General features: G+C 34.4%; 1 long non-coding RNA gene and 1 other non-coding gene across 2 annotated transcripts; both read right to left on the bottom strand.

The window, feature by feature from the left end:
* Positions 1-2,788: 2,788 nt before the first annotated feature.
* Positions 2,789-2,876, bottom strand: Mir993a (microRNA mir-993a). Its single transcript, NR_107283.1, has one exon. It is a non-coding gene; the product is annotated as a microRNA mir-993a (primary transcript).
* On the bottom strand, positions 2,860-18,170 carry LOC134199079 (uncharacterized). Its single transcript, XR_009973439.1, has 4 exons — positions 18,060-18,170; positions 17,773-17,818; positions 5,782-5,849; positions 2,860-2,937 (listed from the first exon to the last, which is right to left on the bottom strand). It is a non-coding gene; the product is annotated as an uncharacterized LOC134199079 (long non-coding RNA).
* Positions 18,171-22,495: the final 4,325 nt, after the last annotated feature.

Genomic DNA, 22,495 nt, shown 5'->3' with positions numbered 1-22,495 from the left:
AACTATACTTGAGACCTTAGAACTTATATCTCAAGGTGGGTGGCGCATTTACGTTGTAGATGTCTATGGGCTCCAGTAATCACTTAACACTAGGTAGGCTGTGAGCTTGTCCACCCATCTAAGCAATAAATCAAAAATAGGTTAACGTCTTACTCTTCAAATCGGCAACAATTTCTCCGAACCAGATGTAAAAAGGAACGCACTAACTACATTATTACCTCACGTCTTTCAAGATAACCGAAAAGCCATTTCTCGTAACCGTATTACAATATTTCTGTCTTAAATTACATCGTATCGAAAACTCATAAACTAGGATCGATCCATTTGGAAAAGTTATGGGTTAATAAAATCCATCGTGAGCCGGGTATTACGTATGCAATGGGCCAATTTCAACTAGCAAGTATTATATTTGGACGGTGTTATTACCCTCTAGTACCCTATAGTAATTGCAGAAACTTACAGGTTCATTGGTTGCTGAGTGTGTACGTAAAACTGGTAAAGTCTGCGGTTGCGATATCTTGGGCATCACAGCAATAATGTTACTTACGAAATCTAACCACAATATGCTTTAGGTGACTCCTTACTTAGTCTTTTCTTGTAAATATGTAAATAAATTGATTATGATTTTAAAATATGGCTATAAAACTATGCCAGTTCCATTTTAAATAATTCAATTGAGTGTTAAACCTTATGTGTGACTATGCGAGGCGATATTCACAGTGCCTATGGACTCCACCAATTACTTAATACTAAGTTAACCGTAAGCTCATAAACCCATCGGTCCAAAAAAAATAAAATCCTTAAGTTGTTTTTTATTGACATCTATACATGTATGCATGTATGTATGTATGTATGTAAATGTTATAATGTATTGCTTAATTGATGTGCCATAAAGGATATTGTACTCTGTTGAATACACCTCTTCTCTTAATAAGTCACAATACCACGCGATATTCATTTAGCACTACGTAGGTTTTTAATGAGAGAGCTGTCAAACTCATAAGTTAGACTAAATTTCATTTTTATTGTTGTACGAGTATATTTATAGGCTATTTTAGACTTAAAACGAAGACTGGTTAAAATTAATTTATTTATTATTAGTGTGAATGCAATCTACCAAACTCATTAAGATAAATTATAAAATAATCCCGTGATCACAGATAATAGTTTACTGACTTACGTTCTAAACGCTGTCAGAACATACAATTTTAAATAAGGAACTCACAAGGCGTATTAAGAATATATTGTTATCTTTATTACACATTACAATGGCAATAAAAATATCGCATCAACTTTATACGTACTAAAAGACAAAAAGGAAATAAAATATTATAGGCAATGCGAATGATCAATCAACAATGCTTTCATGAACGAAGAGAATGATTGGCCAATATCAGCTAATAGGTTAATATGTTTTATAACTTTGTTTACCTTCGGTTAAAATAAAGAGTACAACAGAACTTTTTTATTAAAATATTCAGTCTGATTATTTAATACTAATCATGTCGATATATGACAACAGATTTTGTTTTAAGCTCTCTGGAGAATGACTTCGTTCAGTCTGGAAGTCTGAAATATACTTGATCGATAGATGGCGCTGATCGACTCAAAATAATATGCTCACCATAATTATCACTTTTCGACAACATTCAGTAGGTATTATAATTTTAGTTAAGATGTGGGTATATGTTTCCTTTTAGCCCAGAATAAAAAAATAAAGCAACTAACATGTAGGTACTTTGTTACCAATTAATGTTTTACGAGTCTTTCTTCTTAATTATATTCAAATGTATTACAGTTTAATATTACCGAAAAGCATAAATAATCTCAAGATAAATTTTAACAAATGACTTTTAGAATACATAATTACTATAATAATGATTTTCAACTATAAAACGTTTCATATTGAACTACCTATCACTAAAATCTTTTCATTATGGGTAGATACTCTATATATCAAATACTAAATAGGTATATTTAACAAAATAACTGATTCAGAGTGGGATCGAACGAAGAACCTTAAGATTTGATAGTAAAGTTAAAACGTTTTTAGATATTTATTTATTGATTTGGAATCTTACAACCCTGCCAATTACTGCAGCAAACCACAAGACACATTTGAAGGATAATGACTGCCGTTATTACAATATAAGCGAAGCTTCAAGTTTAAGACACAAATTGGAAAGCGGCAAATTTTTTCTTTATACATTTCAATAACATCTTTTCACTAGTTGGGTCCGCTTCAGGCATCCCATTACGTTAATGGCGAGCTAAAATTTGACTGATTACTGCCTCGCCAGAACGAATTTTTCCCGCTCTCACATCTATTTAGAGCTGGTTTACTTGGACATTAGCGATATTAGAGATAGCGCAATTAGAATCTTTCTTGGTTACACTAATCAGAGTTTTCGGTTTTGTTTATTAAATATAACGGCCCGCTCCGGCTCCGCTCGGGTTATTAACAAAATTTTCAAAATAAAAAATTATAATACACGCACATTAAACCTTATATTTGCGTCAGGTTTCTATAAATAGAAAATTATAAAGTTAGTTTAAATAATTATTATTTTAATGAACTTTTATTTTCATTTCAATAATATTGTAAAGTTTAATTTTATGAAGCAATAATCCGAGGTGACAGTAAAATTAAATCGAAATTTTCTATTAAATGATAAAGGGCTCCTCTTCTGAGATTCTTCACGTTCAGCTTATTTCATTTTGGATCTGCGTTTCTTCAACCGCTACCACAGGTCTTTGAGACTTGATTGTGGAAAAAAGTAGCGAGGTCTTCCAGCCGTGAGATACCTGTAGAGACGAGCTTCTGATGTAATTAATCTACAAAAGCCCGGATCTACAGGGTAGATCACGAATGTGCCATTATTATCTTCGAGTTTTCGTGGTAGCGGCCATTCCAAGTTCGTCGAATTTTCAACCAATCTGAAACGTTGAAACATTATTATGGCGTATAGAATTTTAAACATAGAATTACTGTCTTCTGGATTTCTTTAACGTTTCTACAGTATATTCCAAATCCTTAAAAGTATTTTAACCCTATTATTTGAGATACATCTAAACATGGCGATCGATAATGGCACGAGCTCACGGCCCACCTGGTGTTAAGTGGTTACTGGAGCCCATAGACATCTACAACGTAAATGCGCCACCCGCCTTGAGATAAGAGTTCTGAAGTCTCAGTATAGTTACAACGGCTGCCCCACCCTTCAAACCGAAACGCATTACTGCTTCACGGCAAAAATAGGCAGGGTGGTGGTACCTACCCGTGTGGACTCACATGAGGTCCTACCACTAGTAATCTAGTTTTAAAGTATTATCTAGTACTAGTACTAGTACATTACCTGCATATATAGCTATGTAAAGTTTTTAACGGTATGATGTCAGTAATGAGAACACGTAATTTTTTTTTATTGCTCTTGTAGGCAAACGAGCATACGGCCCACCTGATGGTGAGTGGTTACCGTCGCCCATGGAATTGAGCAATGCCAGGGGCAGAGTCAAGCCGCTGTCTACTAAATTGCAACTAAGTCATTGCTCGAGAAAGAGGTATTAATGTTGTATTGTTAACATATTCCGATAAAACTTAAGGTATAGCATGTCGTCGTATCGTCTGTTCAGGCCAATAAGATTGTAAGCTGTCATTTAAGTAGTTAAAAGCACAATTTCAAAAAAAGGACAGTAATTATATAATGTAATCCTAATCGATTATATATAATTTGCAAGAAAAACCAAAATCTTTATCAGAAAACCAAACACACAATTCACCATCAACGTTGATAGACATTAAATCTATTTCACGTGTCGATGGCCCATTTACAAACAATCGTGTTACACAACACAAATCTTCCTTATCCGATGATAATGTGGCGAAGGGTGGCAATTCGCCCGAACAAGAAAGAACCTCCCGCGGGATTCGCCGCAAAAAAGGAATCTCTGCCTGTTCCCGCAAATCATGGCTACCATTGTATACCCGATAATGTAGTTGAGGAAAACGGAGCATAACAAAAAGGCTCACTTAATTGCAAGAGGGAAGAACGATGAAAGGCGAACCAGTATTGTTTCCCGCGAGGCCATTGTACGAATTCACCCGATCGGGTGACTCATCAATTTTCTTAGATCAACGGAGCTAAAACGGATGAGAATCGAAAACGACGTCTAATTTCGCGGAACAGTTTTTTTCGCGACCCAAATTCAAGGGATAAATAGTTTTATCCGACGCTCATTAGATCTGCCTTTAGAAGAATTTAAATTAAGCGCACGCTAGCTTCCCGCATTTCCATTCGGGTAGTTTAGATTGTACCGCCTTAATACTGGTGTTACAAAGGTGATGGAAGCCATCCTATTTACCTGTGGTGCTAATAGAAGCCGCTAATTGAAACTCATTTACAATATAACAATAAGCTTGCGTCGGTAGCTTCCACGTAAATATCTTCAAACTCATTACCTCAAAGCGTCTGAGGCGTTGCTTACTTATCAAACTAAAATCTGAATTGCGCTACGAAATCCCCTTTTTCTTCTCTAGAAGCTTCGAGTGTTCTGAGATCATTAATCTTGTACGCCGACGAACAAACAACGCACCCTAGTCGGGGAAACTTTAGAGCTGAGCTGTGTCGATAAAATAAGTTAACTATCGATAGGATAACCAGCGGAAGGGGAACGATCGAAATGAGCTATTAATTAAATTTTTGAAACACCTCCCTTCCAAAGCCGAAATTAACTATTCATTAGAATTTCGAATCACCTCTCTGGGAAAAGGGAAGGGAAAAATGGAAATTTCAGTTACCGAATTTTATTTAATTTTATCAAAAGCGTACTAGGTACATAGATTTTGGATCACTCGTGACCTAATCAGTATGAAGTCAGGTATCTTGTAGGCCGATCTTCAAACTCTGTGGCATTATATATTTACTTTTTTGTAAATAATTACTTATTAACTCAGCACGTATTTACCTACGACTTTCGTTATAAATGAATATAAAATAGCGTCGTTCGTATGTCGTAGTATACTGTACGAACCTGCTTATTTTGACCGCAAGCCCCTGAGTTCCGATGAGTATGATGATTGTTATTAATTAACAAAAAATTAAAATTAACGCCTAACACCAGGTAGGCCGAAACTATTCTCGAGATAGCCGTATTTCCACAAAAAAATCGAAATTTGTTATTGCAAAATGACATTTGAGATCTCTTTATTATCCGATACTATTTCTACAGTTATTATTACGACCAAAAACATCTTAGAGTGCGGGCTCCTATTTCCGTTGATATTCGGACCATGGAAAGTAATTAGTGCCTAAAATTTGCGACAACCTAAAAGTCTGTCAGCGTCTAGACATTCAATTTCTTCTTTATTCGTTCACTGAAAGCATATTCATTGAAGCTAAACTGATTTATGATCGTTCTTGAGAATTAGGCACATGAAGCTTGAATTTATTTCCATAAAAATAGAACCTATATTTTCACGTATAAAAATATACCTACTATTCGTTTAAGCTTTCAATTTTATAAAGAACGATTTTTTGTAAAATTATGAATGACTTTTGAATTAAAAAATGAAAAGTAAACCATGCCTGTTTAAATTTTAGATGTCATCTCAAAAGAAAAGAAAATCCGTTTATAATTAAACTTATTTTAGAAATCGACAAAATTCGAGTATTTCAAATGTAAGTTTAACCGTTCGCGGCTAGTCTTTAAATCTTATTTTAATTGCCCGTCAAACCTTATATAAAACTCACAGTGTGAGTCATCACACGAAAAAATTCATACCAGCTTACACAGTATCCTTCGACGCCTTTGTATTTATTCATCTGTCCTTTTGCCCTCTGGTCCCGGCCCTGCAATATCCAAATGCTAGGTTTCAATATACCGGCGAAAACAGACGGAGATATGTATTTTGACCGACCCACATATCCGAAAGCAATATTACATCCAAACATAATTTATAATATTTGCTCGAGTCGTGTTTTGTATAACTGAGTTAGGTACATTTTAACGTTAGTATTTTATGGTCATAGGTGAACGATAAAATACCTTATTAAAAATTCGTATATCGATAGATGGTATCGGAATATTTCTATTATATATTCAATATGTGAACCTCTGAAGTATGTAAAAGTGACATTTTCTTGAGATAACAACAAATACTCACGTGAGGCAGTGGGAACTATTATATTAATATATAGTTTTATCTCTCGATAGTAAATGTTCTAAGGTCTATGAGTTCTAAGGTCACAGTATACTTACAACGGCTGCCCCACCCTTCAAACCTACTCTTGGTTATTAAGATCATGGTCATGCTACATTTTGCTGAGAACTTTTTACAGGCAGCAATTGAAGAACAAAATGTTTCCAAGAATATTTTCAATGGTAGACGTAGGTCTTAAATTGAACAACAGCATTAAAGTCGGTGTCTAGCTAACAAATCATAGCATACAATTGCTTCGTAGCAAAAATAGCCAATGCAGCCGTAACGTAGCCATTCGATTTAGTAAACGCCTTACCATAAATATGGTGCGTATTAATAAATTTTCCGAATTTCATTGTAATCACTCGTATTTCCCATTTATTTTAATTTTAATACTGGAAGTGTTACAGTATTTCGAAACATATTAGGCATTTTATGTGCACATGTGTAAGATATATATCTGAATAGCATAGATGTTGGTTGTGTAAAATTTAAAAACAACGTAATTATCTTTATTTGATATTTCTCGAAGTCGTCGTGGCCTAAAAGATAAGACGTCCGGTGCATTCGTATCTAGCGATGCAACGGTGTTCGAATCCCGCAGGCGTGTACCAATTTTTCTAATGAAATACAACAACTGTTCACGATTGACTTCCACGGTGAAGGTATAACATCGTGTAATAAAAATCAAACCCGCAAAATTATAATTTGCGTAATTACTGGTGGTAGGACCTCTTGTGAGTCCGCACGGGTACGTAACATCACCCTGCCTATTTCTGCCGTGAAGCAGTGATGCGTTTCGGTTTGAGGGGAGGGGCAGCCGTCGTAACTATACTGAGACCTTAGAACTTATATCTCAAGGTGGGTGGCGCATTTACGTCGTAGATGTCTATGGGCTCCAGTACCCACTTAAAACCAGGTGGGCTGTGAGCTCGTCCACCCTTATAAACAATAAAAAAAAACGATAATATTCTATTCAATTGTTATCTTCATAAAACTTGTAAATACTCAACAAGCGTCATTACGTTGAATTGTAAATAGCAAAACACATTAAGCAAGTTAATGTAGAAAACAAGCAACACTTTATTGTCCTGGAAAACAACCTACAGAAATAATACGTACAGTTGAATTTAATGTCACCAAACAAAAACTTTTCACTTAACATTTCTCTTAATGACTGAACTTTGGATGAATTATATGTAAATCAGAATGGACTTGATAATTAACATAGAAGGTTACGTGTTTTCATATACTCATGTGCGTGTATTTTCTTTATGAATTATGTTGACAATGATGATTGAAATATTATGAAATTTATCAAAAACTATGCCTTTTTTGCTGTGATATGTATACTGACATATAGAACGATATTAAATGGTTTTTTTTTATTGCTTAGGTCACCTGATGTTAAGTGGTTACCGGAGCCCATAGACATCTACAACGTAAATGCGTAAGGTCTCAGTATAGTCACAACGGTTGCCCCACCCTTCAAACCGAAACGCATTACTACTTCACGGCAGAAATAGGCGGGGCGGTGGTACCTAGCCGTGCGGACTCACAAGAGGTCCTACCACCAGTAAAAATGGTTACTGAAGCCCTCATATATGGGCAAGATGTACCGTGCGTTCAGATCATCAATATGTCCTAAGCTGCCTACAAACATCTTATTATTTTGTTTAGCTTCTGGTGTAATGAGATTAAATTAATGTGATACATAACAGTAGTATCTGCAGTATATATGAGTCGTCTATTATCAAAGGTGGCAATCTGTGCATTTGGACAAAAAAAATTTATTGATATGTCAATACAGATTGATTTGAATATAATCGTCTCCTTCAAAGACTACGGTTTAAAACCTACATTAAATAAAGGTTAATACTTAACCTGTTATTTATCTAAGATGTCGTTGAGAAGACTTTTGTGACTGCCAATGGAATACAAAGTCAATAATTCGTTTTTCTGATTTACCAATAATTGTCAAAAAGTCACATTGCCGGCTTTGATAATAGTCGACTCATATATTATCGAATGATGCATTATTAAAAAACCATAAATATCTAAAGAACATTAATTTGGAAAGCACATTAACGAAAGACAGTCAATTCATGTGATTAAAGCCTCGACAGCGCGGTGAGACGCAGCCATTTGGCTAGGATCCAAGCCACAATTTATTGAACATTTAATACAGGCAGTATCCCCAGAGCTGGGTGAATGGAGCCGTATGGTACTATGTAGATTTAGATAACAAATTACGTCTGAATTAAGCATGTGTCTGATGCAAACTACATAAGATTCACATTGGATAGTGGGCGTACAATAACGTATTATTATTACCTATAGTAAGTAACATACCGTTAATCTTTATGTCTTCTTCAAAATATCTCAACATGACAGCCATAAATACAATTCCGTTTTTTTTTTGTCGTCTCAAAATGAATTGAGTCATGACATTAATGATGAAAGCATTCTACAAAATCCATCCTACATCCTACATCCCGTACATTCATGGAGGTCATTTCAGTACATATGACTGCGATATAAATTTATCACTTAAATACAAGAGAAAATAACGTACAATCAGGAGTTTTTTTTTTTTTTATGTGGAAGGGATTGCGTTTGGTCCAGTGGCCTTTACAGCTTCATATGGACGAACAGGTGAGCTCAAGAAGTTAGCGTTGATGATGAGGTGTACTAAAGACTGCGTGAGCACCCCCATGAAGAAAGCCTGTGAGCTTAGGCAAATTCCTCGCGTGCCGCTTATAAGATCTGGCCAGAAACTCAACGGGCTGATGCTTAAGTATCACCTCAAAGTTCAATGAATATGGTGACGTATCATTTAGCTTCTACTAGCGTTAGAAGTAACAAAAGTATTTTTTTAATAGCAAACAAATACCTCTTTCAAAACTAAATACGTAATGTATAAAATTTCACTAACGATACAAATGCAGCAATGCTATTTCTACCTACTTATTTCTACCAGGAATCAATCTTGCGTTTCGGACAGCCATTAGTGATTAGGACAGCCGACAATATATTCGGGACTTCGATCGTATAATAGGTCAGTAGGCGGAACCAAATCGGCTGGACAGCGTTCGGTAAATAAAAAAATGTGTTCTCGTCCAAAATCCCTCAGTGCCTGAAGACAAAGGTGTGCAACCAATGTGTGCTACCAGTGATGACTTACGGTTCCGAGACGTGGTGCCTCACAAGGGATCTTTTTAGGAAGCTCAGTGTCACGCAGCGAGCTATGGAGAGGGCTATGCTTGGTATTTCTCTACGAGACCGAATCAGAAATGAGAAGATCCGGCAGTGGGCAGGGCACATAGCGCGAAGATCGGACGGTGGGGCAGAAAGATCCTCGAGTGGAGACCACGTACTGGCAAGCGCAGTGTGGGATGGCCACCTACGAGATGGACCGACGACCTGGTAAGAATCGCTGGGTCACGTTGGATGCAGATGACAACGGACCGGTCGCACTGGAGATCACTTGGAGAGGCCCATGTTCAGCAGTGGACAGGCTGAGATGATGATCGTATAATTCTTGCAACTATTTAAGACCAGATGGAGACTCTGTGAGATCCCTAAACTGCCTTCTTACGCAAAAGAAAATAATTTCAAATGCGCAAACAAAAAATAATTCCAAAATTTAATATTTTCACAGCATACAGAATAATGTATTAAATTTAAAAGACAAAGTTTCGAATAAGGTTATCCTGGATTACATCTAACGGGACGCATGAAAATGTCTCTCTTGCCGTATTTGAATATTTTATAGCGACGATACAACCTCTCGCTTTATCAAGATTTCTGCTACAGCAGATTTTAGGAAACGCCACGATTGGATAAATGTCGATGTAATATTACGTAATACAAACTCGATAGTTCTCGTACATTCCAAATTATTAGCTCAAGTTGTTTTTTTCTTTATTTTTAACGAAAAAGTTTAATGGGAGTAAAAAATAAATTCGTGGAAAACGAAAAAGTTTAAATATCACTCTCAAATTTTATGAACTTGGAAACGAAAGCAAGGAAGAGTCTGCACCAGAAAACAGACAACTTACGAGATTGTTTTTCATGAAAGTTAATTTAAAAGAGGATTCGAACTTCAGAGAAAATTAAACAAGTCGCGTCTTCAGACTAAAATAAAAGCTGTACGTAATGGTCTTTGTCTGTGGTTGAATACGTAAAACCAAGTCTAGACTGTTTATAGTCGAATTGCTGCACTAAAGACTTTTTTATTTTAATGCGATAGCGCATAAAGTGCTTTGAAAGGATGTAATGATAGTTGATTTTACTTTTATGGTTGAAAAAGCCCCATTATTCGTGACATTAAGTACAGACTAATACTGTGAGAGGTGTGAGACCTTCCTTTCTTTCGACAAAAGACTTTAATCTTAGTTTTCTTATTATTTTGGCAGACATGAGCTCTCGGTTTACTTGGTATTGGAGTTGCCTGATTGATGCATGAAATAGAAATCCTAATAGTTTTTTAATACGACTATACTACACTTCATACCGTATCGTCCGAATGATTTTCGACGAAAAAAAGCGCGATGAGGGTACACACTAGTACAGACAAAAAATACAACTGCAAAAACCAAAGCACTAGAAACAGGAGGTAGGAATAATTAGAGAGTAAGAGGTGAATGAGAAGACGACATTACTACAACTTCAGTTAATGTATTAGCTAAGAGACACAATCAGAATCACTCACATTATGTTTAATCAATAGCTAAACCGTCATCTAATCTTATACCTTTAAACGAGCAATTCTTGTATATATATAATCTGAATCTCGGAAACGGCTCCAACGATTTTCATAAAATTTAGTATACAGGGGATTTCAGGGGCGATAAATCGATCTAGCTACGATTTATTTTCAGAAAGTGTTGTTTTATTCGTGTTTTCAATAATGAACTCTTCCCGACATCTATTGGCGAATAATAATACTACTTTTCTTAATTGAGGCCAATTAACCGCTTTAAAGACACAACAAGATGGCGTTATCAAAAAAAAACATTGTCATCATCTAGTTATTACTATTATAGACTGGACGGTTAACTTACATCTATACTTACTTTATACGGAACTATCATTAGAACTATATTAAAAATAACTGCGGTCACTGATGCGAATTAGTTCAATACGCGATCTCTTAAGCTATGCAGATATTCTCTTCAGAGTACTCGGTGCTAATGCGATCGAGCTGGGTTAACAGCGAGTCATTTTATTGTAGCCATTTTGGACGGAAATTACTACTCGTTTATTTGGTACGTGAGATTAAAATAGCACCCAAATAATTATCTTTCGTCCGAAGAATTCACCAGTCTTTCTTTTTATTTGCAAAAAAATACGCAAATATAAATAAAAAGCCAAACTTGATTTTCGATGGTATTATAATTTTTTGTTTCTGTCCCAAATCATACTTTCCAAATTTAAGAGTCTGATAGCTATACCAAAAGACATCGATCTAAATTCTTATGATTCACGTTGTGTACCGAAATGCACCGTTATGAGCTCAACTAACCACCTTAAGTCCTACGTTCATGAGCTGGAGACTTCTGCGTTCCTATCTAGTCCTTTTTACTAATAATAAAAAAAAAACTATAAATCTGAAGTTTTTCTTTTAATAAAGAAATACGATATTTTCTATTAAACGCTGAGATGTATATAGAGTAACTCATTGTGAGTAGAAATGGTTTAGAATATTGTTAGTTTAAATTGAATTTGTATAAGACTTGCTCGTTCTATTGGTTGATCCACAGGCGAGTCTTAATGTTACAATATTAAAAAACTTTTGCATATTTTTTTTATATTGCGTATTATATTGCGTATTTGAAACTAAACATTATTTTGTTAGTAACTTATTTTCTATTTGGGTGTAGAAAGTTGAAATATGTACCTCTACTGTATACCGTTCCTATATGGATAAAAAACATGCCAAAATAAACAAAATAACGAATTCATCTTTGACTGCGAACATTAAAATTGTAGGGAATTGAAATGTTCATTGTAAAATGTAATAAATACCAACACCTTTATTAGATAAAAAACTATTATTGAAAAATGGTTTCCACATGAAAAATGTTCTGTAACCCACTGATAAAAATAAATTTTAAGAAATAAAAACACAAACAGATATCTATACTTATTATACTATTAGATACAGCTGTTTTATATTGTATACAGTTGAACTTCCATAGTTCTCTTCATTTAATTGTACTTGTGTTACGCATCAAAAGCCAAGATGGCGGCCGGTGAAATCGGGAATCGTCCTAATTTCGCGCTTGGGGTGACATCTATAATTCCGGGCGGCTATCATGAATTAACAAACGTGTTAGATTGTACAATCGAGGGTGTGCATGAATATATAGGAACTTAAATCGATAAAGTGCGCGATCAAGCGAAGTCCGAAAAGCGCGATCCCAAAGACCATTTGATCTTACAACAGTAATTCTAGAAGTTAAACGCCTTGAATATTATATGTTATATATGTTACTATATGTTACAACCTATATGTTACTTATTACGACGCTTGTAACTGAAAGTAAGTATTGTACTTTTTGACGAAGCATGTTGCTGATAACTCTATTTCTGTAATCTGACGAAGCGTGTTGCGGATAATAACATGTACTTTTAGGTTAGGAATATTGTTCTTTTTTTTAATAATAAATTACCAATTATTTCCATTGTAGACCCTTGAATATTTGTATTACAAGTAAACTCTTATTCCAAAACGAAAATGCTGAACGAAATAAAGCAATTAATCCCAACAACAACTAATCTAACTAAACCTGAGTGTTAATGCCTAATCAATCTTCGCACGATTAGGGGCGAGGGTAATCTATACAAAATAAATCTCCTAATATCCACAAAACTGATAGCAATATATCTCTGTAGATGGATAGCGGTATGAGGGTCGATCGATGTGGGAAACGAATCGTGCCGACGGGCCGGAACTTACTTCAGTCTTTCGCTGAAATTCCTATCACATGTTAAAACATAAAAAAGGAATGGGGCATTTTATTTCATAAGCTTAAATAAATAGGTCAGTTTTTGTACAACGGTTACAGATCAAGCCTGTCCTGTTTGGACCGTAGAGTTTTCATTTAATACTTTCACGAATAAAACGTAAAACTAATTAGTAAGCGTTCACAGATTAAAACAAAAATTCCTGTTACAATTCCGAGAGGCCGAGGGCAAGATAAACGGAACCAGTAATAAAAGAACCCTTAATAAGACTTGTTGAGTGTGTCATTAGTTATTCATTTTCATTTTCCTTGTTATAGCCGTAATTCTACACGTCTCAAGTTTTACTGGCGTGATAAAATTTTAGTGTAATGGCGCTGATGGTTTTGTGAGAAGTAGTGAAGTTGATGACTTCCGTAGTGTCGTGTAAGTCATAAAACGCGTTGATTACCCACCTTATTAAGCAGCGCTAACGCTGGAGCGATAACCCGGTAGACTTTTACTGGTAGTAGGACCTCTTGTGAGTCCGTGCGGGTAGGTACCACCGCCCTGCTTATTTCTGCCGTGAAGCAGTAATGCGTTTCGGTTTGAAGGGTGGGGCAGCCGTTGTAACTACGAGAACTTATATCTCAAGGTGGGTGGCGTTTTTACGTTGTAGATGTCTATGGGCTCCAGTAACTACTTAACACCAGGTGGGCTGTGAGCTCGTCCACCTAAGCAATAAAAATAAATAAATAAAAACTCCTTTAACCTCCAGAACGCCTGTATAATAATTTAGTATTCTTCAAACTAATTTATAATATTAAAACAACCAGTATTACTCCGGTTCGGCTTTGTTTGTGTAAAGTAACATATAAATTATGAAAAAAAGCGTGTAGGTATTCATTCGAGTATTGTTAATCTAAATTAATTGAAATTTTACACAATTATCGTTAAAATGATCCAACTTACACAATTACGGTTGGAATGTTCCAATACCTTCTGACTAAAAACTCTCACATGTCTCTGACCAATGCTCACGATGATATAGAAAACTAGAAGTTTTACCAAAAATGATACTTATTTTCAAGAAAGGAAGAAGAATGAAACGAACATAAGAAAAATCCGAAATGGCGAAACCTTATTCTTTTCGGCACCAACAAAAGACTCCTTAGAGACTTGTGAGCGCTACGTTTATCAAATTGTCTCAGGAACATCACTGTCCGTGCGAGAATTAAGTATTTTCCATGATCCCTAAAGTATTAAGCGAAAACAGGTCCGTACTCAAGAGGTGTATTTTTTATGCAAAATTTTCATTTTTCTCCCATCTAGGTTCATATACCCATAAATACACGTCTATAAATAAAATCTACTATCTAATCTAGAACAAAAGAAACTATTGAAATTTTTGTGGATTTTTAGAAGATTACTCATAAGATTGCTATAGCAGTTCTTTTAATTCCTAAAATTAAAATTAGTAGAAACTGATGTACAAAATTTCAAAATGTTTTATTTTTAAAAGCATAGATAAGCTTAAACACAAATATGGAATCTATATCAGGTTGCTCATTAATTGCATTAAACTTTTTTGGATGAATACATACTTAAAAAACGTAATATACGTTAAAAACAAAAAACATTTCTGTTTCAGTACAGCCCTGTGCTTATATCCGTATGGTATATTAATCTCGGCCCTCCGGCGCTCCCCAGCGAACTTTTGTAATGAATGACGGCAGCAATCGTGGCGAAACAGGCTCTTTGTAATGGCGCAAACTGTTTGTTACATGTGTTGTCAGCAGGCCCATACGCGTAAACTTTATAACAAACTAAAGTGAGATAGCTATAATGTCTTAATTGAATTTGGAATACCGAAATTATTGTTTATGCAGAGACGCATATTTTATAGCTGTGTTAAATTATCCTTTTAGATTTTAAGCAATTTTTTTTTCGAGACGTGATTGAAAATTTACCTTCAGTTGAATAAATAATTAATAAATAAAATTATAATAATGAAATTCATAAATTAAAGACCAAAAGGAGAAGTAGAAAAGTCTCTCTATATGACACTTTAGAATGGATATACATACTAGAGATATAACCTAAGGAGGATTGACATAAGGTAGGTGGCCGGCCGTAAATCACATACCAAATCCGTATGCAGCATGATAAAAGGATAAGCTGAACCGACCCCACATAGTGTGGTATAAGGGTAAGAAGAAGAAGAAGAAGAGGTTGAATAAGAACCAACTTTGTAATAAATGCTTATTGCCAACGATGCATTATCCTCTTTGGTGGCAAACTTAATGAGGGGGATTTCAGTTTTAAGCATCATTGCTTTTAATTGTTATAGATGAGCAGCTAAGTTTCCGCATCACCTGATATTAATTGGATACCAGATTCTATAGGCACCACAATATGAATGGTGCCAGCTACCTTAAATAATAGCGTGGAAGTGATATTTGTCTCGTATTTTGGCTTAATGCATGACTGGTTTGTGGCAGAAAGAGACATGATGGTGGTAACCACCCGTGCGGGCTCATAAAATACTTTGTTACTAGTAAATGCCGTTTAAAATTGCCACTTACTGGCAACTGCTACTGCTGTCCAGTTTCCTGTGAACCCTTCACTTACTGTTACACTTTTAAAATGTCTATAAGATGAAAAATCGATTGATTTTTATTAGAAATGCACAAAATACATTTCTGGAATATTCCTCGTTTCGTTTTGATCACGTAATTGCCTACAGAGATTGTAAATTAATTCAGAAATTATTGTTATTTTTCCAAAAAATCTACTTTTTGTCAAAGATAAGTAATCGTGGATGACTTCGATCCTTCTATATTATTATGTATAATTGTAGCTTATTTTTTTCGTAATCCATTAAGACATCCTAATTATTTCATTTTCAAATATAATAGTCTAATGAAGACTGAAGAATAGCTCGGCATATACATATTATGTTTCCGGGGTACATAGATTTTGAGGAAAAAAAAATCATTGTGAACTATTTTTATTAGCCTGACACGTTTTTTTATAATAAAATAGCTTCAAATAAATTTGATATCAATTAGATTAATTAATAATTTGAATTATAACCGAATTTTATTATATGATGTTGTACGTTTATCATTACAATTTACTACATAAGTAATGCAAATTGAGGGAGAAGACAAATGCAAATTGAACCTTATTGCAGAATCAAGACTGTTAAATACAATTGTTCATAAAACCAGATCGGGAACAGGGTAACTGTATAAAATAACTTTGCTATTTCTAAAACTGAACGGTTTTAAGCCTTAGAGTTCAAGTTAGCTTAACTTTATGGAGAATGGGTTATTTTCAACCTCATATAATTCAACGTACATTACCTTTATTAAGTTAAACGAATAAATCCTTATTTGTTATTCATGTGCGGGACTTAAATATGAGTTCCGTAGGACCTTAACGCGCGGTTCGAGACAGTAAAATATGATTAGAGAATTTATTTTTATTTCTGAAACGGATTAATTAGCTTTTATTATAGCTTACTTTTGTTTTGTAAAATTTATATTTTTGTATAATTAGAATAGGTTTTAATAGTGTTTTTTTTAATTCGAAAATAATATAATCTATAGGTATCGAAACAATAAAAAAAATTGATATTGTATTGGTATTTTTTTTTTGTTTTGTTTTGAATTGAATGTAAAAAAAAGTATTATATTAGAATCATTTTTACTTGGCATATTAAATTTTACGTACATTTAAATATATTTTCGTTAAGTATGAGTATCAATATACCAAACTTTTTTTTTGTCGAATAATATTAAGAAGTTTCAATGTTTTAATTCAGTTTTAATCAGAATTTTACCCATCGTCTTTTTCAATATTTTGTAAAGTTTTATTGGTTTTCTTCAAAACATAATTCGAATACAAAATAATCTAGATAATTTTCAAATAGGTGTTTTCTAATCATTTTGTATATTCACATATATCATTATTCAAATATCTTTCATTATTTACTTTATATAATTCAAAAAAATTGTCACAACATTTGAGTATACATATTTTTAATTAATTTGGTTTATACTTTTTAATGGTTAAGCATTTCACATAGAATTTTCAAAACAACTTTTGCCTATTTTTTAAATTAAATTGTTTGGACAATTTTAACAAATTGATTTATAAAAAATGTATTTTCCAAATTTACTGTATGTGTAGCTTTCTGAATTAGATTCGTGGTATAAATATACATTACAATTATAGTTTTAAGGTGTATTTAAAAAAAAACCTATTTTATTAACTCATTTTAAATATTCATAAGAATTATTCGACTTGAGTATGAATTTTGTATCCGTTCAATAGTTAATTAATTGTGTTTTAGACTATGTCTAATGTATCATCTTATGATTTCAATATGCAATTTAAAAATTCTATCTAATGAGAATTTACTACGAAATGATTGATGAAGATAATGAAAAGGGCGGTGTAAATGTTTAATGGCATGATGACATAATAAGTTTAAAGAAAAGATAATGAATATTTTATACATATTAAAACTTAAAAAAAAATTTTAAATGAAAAAACTAATAGAGATCGATGAACGACAAAAAACAAAATGAAAATAAATTAAGAACATCATACTGTACCTGAACACGTCGGCCATGGCTGTTAAAGTCGTCAATGGAGCGCCTCCTGAAATTACAAAATAATGTTACTCCAGTTTTTACTCCAACACATATAAAAGAATATTTCCGTAGTCAGAAATCGCAACAGAATTATGTATATTGATAAAGCGCCACTCATCGGCGTCACTTCAAACGCCCGACGGATGCTATCATGTGCCACTAGGGACCGCTTCCAGCGTTCTTAGCTGAAAATGTACCATCAAATCCACAGAAATGCCCCAAAGTATTACATTTTGAAAGAGACTAACCTTATAAATTTTGCATTCGTAAATTCAAGATTCATGAATTTTGAAAATCTTCAACAGTGCAGGAGCGTCGTGCGTCGTGATGATCAAGGGCTGAGTTGCGTCTAACATTGCGGCGAGCCGCGCCCCTACACGCTACTTGTACTGAATCTCAACCCCTATTCCGGGCTTCGGGAGGCAAATAGATCCAAAATGATTTGATCTCAACCACATAGCTTTGCTTAACAAAAAAGAGCCATACGTTATACAATTTAGGGTTTATTTCCGTACGGTCTGTGTGACGGTTAAAGCCTTTTGAAGTCTCTTTCCCGCACTCGGGTCCCGGGGATGCTGCGCAAAATAGGGACACAAAATATGAACGAGACTGCGAGGCGCGCCGGCGGGTGGGGAGGGGTGTGAACAGACAGGGGATATTTGAATAGACCTTGTCGACTCTTTCCCGCGGCTTAGAGGGGGTGAAGCCGGCGGTGAAGAGGAGGGGCGAACCCTGTTGTGTCGGAAGTACGCTCTACAGTACAAATCGACAATGTACAGTGAGCAAAGAATGTGCACATTCCATCACATTTTTTATTTGTATCAAGGCCTCGATAAAAAAAAACAAAAGAGCTTCTGTAATTGAATCTACCCTCATTACATTATCCGCGAAGCAAGATGTTTTTCAAGAAAATTTATTCAAGCCTTTCCTTTAGCCTATGAATACATAAGCAGACAGGCGTTGGGTTTTGCATTACGGGAAAATTAGATCCAAGCACTCACGCACCGAATCAATAAACTAATCAAACTTCTACATTCTTAAATCTGAAATTAACATTCATTTGTAACTACACAATTTAATTAAATACGAAACGATCTAATTAAAAGATTCTCATACTTTAGTCCTACAGCCTACAGCTATTCATTTGAAATGCTAAGAAATATCTTACAATACGTACCGAGATCTCTGCGTTTATCAGCTCCCAACATCCGGCCGAGAAAATTGCTTTTTGATATTTATTGTAATATCGTCAGCATAGATTTGCAAGGTAAATTATTTCCTTTCTGAAAGCAAAAAAAAAAACACATTGACTTAGAGAAATTAGAATTGAACGTGTTTTAAAACTATTCACTGCTGATAAAAGATAATTAAAATGATATTGACATATTAGTTACCACACAAAGTTTATTTTGAAGACTATAATTTTCAGTAGAGCGATTAGTAGCTAGCGAATTTAACCAATAATCATCTAAGGTGATGTGAGTCCGCGCTAGTATCAATGTGGTTCCTTCTACTATTATCAGACAATTTCTGTTCGAATCCTGTTCGAAAAAATGAATATCGGTCCATTGTCTGTGTAACATTAACATTTATATTGTGTAGCGTCTATAGCTTTGTTTGTATATAGTTTGGATACACAGACAATCAAAACGATTTACAACATACATAGGAAGAACATCTAAAAAATCAATACTGCGTTCTAAATATAAAAAAGCATCAGAGAGCCAAAATAGGAAGTTGCATTCCATTTTAGAGATAGAAGCCGTTTCGTAAAGTCCCATTAATTGAACACAAATGCGATGCTCGCTTGGGCTTCGGCCAATTTAATGTATTGCTTGGCACGGCTCGCCTTTGTAATCCAATGTTGAATAGAAATTATGTTTGTCCACCTTCATGTTACGATAAACGGCTATTGGCAACTGGGTTGTTAAAAAACTGAACTGTAACTATACTGAGACCTTAGAAGTTATATATCAAGGTGGATGACGCATTTGCGTTGTAAAGGTCTATGGGCTCCAGTAACCACTTAACACCAGGTGGGCTGTGAGCTCGTCCAACCATCTAAGCAATAAAAAAAAAAGCGGTAAGCACAGAATACATAATTTAAGTGAAATTTATACATTTCCAATAAATTTTGCACAAAGTCCTGTGCGTGCTACAATTTCACGATTTTAACGATTCAATAGTAATAGTATATCAATTATTGCTTCGATGGATGAACGACTCCACTATTTAGCTCGTGTTAAGTGTCTACAGGAGACTATGGACATCACACCCTAAATGCCATCCCGGCCTTGAGGCATTATATCGAAATCCTAATTGAAATATAAAATAACTATCTCACCCTTTAGCTCATTAATAGCTAACCACGGAAACTGTAAATAATTCGAAACGTTATATACATATGTATAATATAATGGCAATAAAAAAGCTAGATTTAAATCGTAAAAGTAGTTTTAATAAAATAAATTTCGAGACTAGTTGAAATTCAACTGTGTGCTTAGTACGAGCTTTTTAACGTTCTCGATAGCGTTAAAGTTAACGCAAATTTGTATGGAATTGGAACGTTCGCCTACTTTGCCGCTAGGGGCGCTGTTTCAACTGTATACGAATTTGAGTTAACTTTTACGCTATCGAGAACGTTAAAAAACTCGCACTAAGCACACTGATCTCACTGTGAAACCGAAATGTAGTTTGGTGGAAGTGTTGGTGTTGGTTGCTTGGCTGCTGGTTGGATTGTTGGTAGAGCTGCGCGGTAGAATGACCGAACGTTTGCCTTAAACAAAACTCTGAAGTCGCGATCATGGATTTTAAAACGTCAAACCATTAAGCCAAAATTATTTGCTCAAACGAATAACCAACTTTGGCAGCGAAACCGCGCGGCGTACAGACAAAACGCAGCCCACAAAAGGAGGAGCTGCCGTTAGTTTTATTATCAACATGTTAATTGGACCCGAAGGCACTCAGTTGGTGCCGCTCCAAATGGCTGTACTGTGTCCCTATTCTGAAAGTTTCGTTATTGTTCATACAGTTATTTCTTATAAAGAAATTGTCAGTCAGATGAAAGCATTCTCAATTATCTCGATACAATTGGAAAAGTATAATCCAATAAGATGTTGAAAAGAATACTAAAATGTTTAGGTGTCGATTTCTGAATCCATATTATCAGTTAATTTTGTCGTACACGTTTGGGACTTTCTTTTTTTTAATACTTGTTTTTAAACAGAGCTTAAAGAGAGCAGAGCATTAAAAAATATAACCCTACATTTTACCTCTAGATCACCTCAGATACGATTTCTCTATTGTCTAAGCTCACGTGGATGATTTTCTTTCATTTGTTTTTTGTTGCTCCCTGAAACTGCCACTAATGTTCTATGCTAATTTTTTCAAATAAAAGCAATTTATTTTTGTACGTTTTTAGTGCACGCACGCCTGGCCTAACTATGATATTCGTCGCTGGCTGATATTTTTATGCATGTCTGTTTCCATTTTTAAATTATACAACATAGTCAAGCAATTACACATCTCATCATTTAAGTTTGTTGGAATTATTTCTATGTTTACACACACACACACACACATACCCATAATTAAATTAAAAACGTCATAAGTCACGGATTTTAACAATTTCAGAATAGGACCATAGTCAGTGGCAAATAGGGTCAGTCCTCTTCATGTACCGGGGGTGTCGTCCGGCACTTAATACTTAAATTTTACACAATGCCCAGTAACTACATTATGTATGTAGTTACTGAGCCCCAAACAACGAATGTATTCGGCAGTAGATGGTAACGTTCGTTGAATTTTGCGTATCAAATTTAGTCCGCATATAATTCCGCTAATTGTTAGATTAAATTAGTTAGTATGTAATGTTTACAAAAGGCAAATTTAATTCGCGGATTCTCCACAAACAAACCTATTAATTTATATCAGTTCAGTCGTATCTATCTTGTAACAATAAAAATAAAAACGGAATTTGAAATATTAAAAACCTCGACTTACTAACAATCGAATTGTTTTGAATTATTTATTCTCTTTACATTTGGGTTAACAGAAAGTAATTAATGGTCTTGGTATGTCATTAAATGACTTCAAGGAAGTTCTATTTACCTACATCTAAAGTTAAAGCAATAGCAAAATTCATCGCATAAAATAAAATTAAAAAAGTCAACTCTTTTTCCAGTTTTAATGAGTTTTATCCAAAACAAAAAGTGATTTTATTAAAGCTCCCGCTGTACGTTAACGAAGTTGGAAACTGCGAGTTTTTCCATCGCAAGTTGGTTTCAGAAAAACCCGGAAAACACCACTCTGCGAAAATTTAAAATAATCTGTTAGTAAATATGCATGTATTTTTTTATTATTACTAGTGGTCTCGTGGTAGTCGAAATTCGACTATAATTAATTGAAATTATAAGTTTGTACACTGTTATGATTTTACTGTAAAATGCTATTATATATACTTCTATAATCACAAATTTCGCCAAGACTACCTACACTATAGAAAAATATTAATAAAGACAAACAAAATTTTAATCTACTCTCAATTTGACCAGAGAGGTCATGAACAAAAGTTTGACAATAAATTAATAGTATGTTGTCTGGAAGAGATCGCTTTTAGCGATAAGACCGCCTATTGTACAAATGTATCTGTTTTTTTGATTGTTTTTTTGAATGTAAATTGTGT

This window comes from Bombyx mori, chromosome 6 (assembly GCF_030269925.1).
Source record: "Bombyx mori chromosome 6, ASM3026992v2".
Taxonomy (NCBI): Eukaryota; Metazoa; Arthropoda; class Insecta; order Lepidoptera; family Bombycidae; genus Bombyx; species Bombyx mori.
The sequence above is the reverse complement of the archived record's forward strand: the minus strand, read 5'-3'. Positions and strand labels throughout refer to the sequence as shown.